General features: G+C 35.9%; 1 pseudogene; it reads left to right on the top strand.

Moving 5' to 3' along the window:
* The first annotated feature begins 1,005 nt into the window (after positions 1-1,005).
* On the top strand, positions 1,006-1,425 carry LOC112423151 (iron-sulfur cluster assembly 1 homolog, mitochondrial-like; annotated as a pseudogene).
* Positions 1,426-1,667: the final 242 nt, after the last annotated feature.

The raw sequence follows: 1,667 nt of genomic DNA, 5'->3' as shown, positions 1-1,667 counted from the left end.
ATATATACACTATGGAACACTATGCAGCCATTAAAAAGAATAAAATCATATCCTTTGCAGCAATATGGATGCAGCTGGAGGCCATTATCCTAAGTGAATTAATGCAGAAACAGAAAACCAAATGTCTCATGTTCTCACTTACAGGTGGAAACTAAACCTTGAGTACACATGGACATAAAGATGGAAAAAGCAGACACTAGGGACTCCAAAAGGAGAGAAGGAGAGATGGGGCAAGGGCTGAAAAGCTTCCTATTGGGTGCTGTGTTTATTGTCTGGATAACGGGGTCAGTAGAAGCCCAAACCTCAGCATCACACAAATACCCTTGTAACAAACCTGCACATGTATCCCCTGTATCTAAAATTTAAAAATTATAATTAAAAATCCCTTATGGGATTCAGTAAAAGTGGTGCTAGAAAAAAACGCATAGATTTAAAGGCTTACCTTAAAAAAGAAGAAAAATCTCAAATTCACAAACTAACTTTATGCCTTAAGAGACTATAAAAAGAATAAACTAAAACCAAAGCTGTCAAAAGGAACATAATTAATAAATAATAAAGATTAGAGCAGAAATTTTAAAAACAGAGCAGAAAAATAGACAAAATGAATTGTTGATTATTCAAAAAAACAACAACATTGAGAAACTTTAGCTACATTGTCTAAGGAAAAAAGAGAGAAGATTCGAATAACTAAAGTCAGAAATAAAAGTGGGGACATTACCATCAATTTTACAGAAATGAAAAGGAATAAAAGAGAATACGATGGACAATTATACACCAACAGACTGGATAAAGTAGTGAAATTTAAAAATTCCTATAAAACATAAAATCTATCACAATTGACTCACAGAGACATAGAAAATCTGATTAGATCTGTAACTAGGAAGGATATTGAATCACTTATCAAAAATCTCCAAGAAAGAAAAGCCCAGGAGTGCGCCCGCAGTGTCCATGGAGACAAGCTGAGGCAGCCGGGCTCCGAGGCACCAGGGCTCCAGGACAGCAAAGATGTCGGCTTCCTTAGTCCGCATAACTAAAAAACTAAAAAACTAGAAAAACTAGGAAAACTAAAAAAACTAGAAAGAGCAAACTGCAGCCCACCAGGGCTGCCTTCATCCTGACACCTTCAGCAGTAAACAAGATAAAACAACTTTAAAGATAAGCCTGAGCATGTAGGTGTAAATGTTGGTGTCCGAACCAGAGACTGTAATGGTCTTTTTTATACTCTAGAATATACAAAGACAAAATGAGATTCTGATGAAAAAGTTATTCAAGATGAAGTCAGAGTATTCATTGAAAAGAAAGCACAGCTAATACTTCTAGGAACAGAAATGGACTATGTTGAAGACAGATTATCCAGTGAGTTTGTGTTCAATCACCCAAACATCAAAGAAACTTGTGGCTGTGGAGAAAGCTTTAATATTTGAAATCTCAGGACTCTTCTAGCCATAGGCTCCAGGAAAGCTCGTGGAAGCCAGGGGACTCACTGAAGAAATCAGGTGACTGTCATGTGCTTAATGTGTGGCTGCCTTATAAGGAAAATAAAGTGATGCATTTTGAAAATGAAATAAACAAAAAAAAGCAAAGTCTAGGAGTAGATGGCTTTACTGGTGAATTCTACTCATTTTTAAAGAAGAATTAACACCAATGATTCTCAAATTCTTCCCAAA

This window comes from Macaca nemestrina, chromosome 1 (assembly GCF_043159975.1).
Source record: "Macaca nemestrina isolate mMacNem1 chromosome 1, mMacNem.hap1, whole genome shotgun sequence".
NCBI lineage: Eukaryota > Metazoa > Chordata > Mammalia > Primates > Cercopithecidae > Macaca > Macaca nemestrina.
The sequence above is the reverse complement of the archived record's forward strand: the minus strand, read 5'-3'. Positions and strand labels throughout refer to the sequence as shown.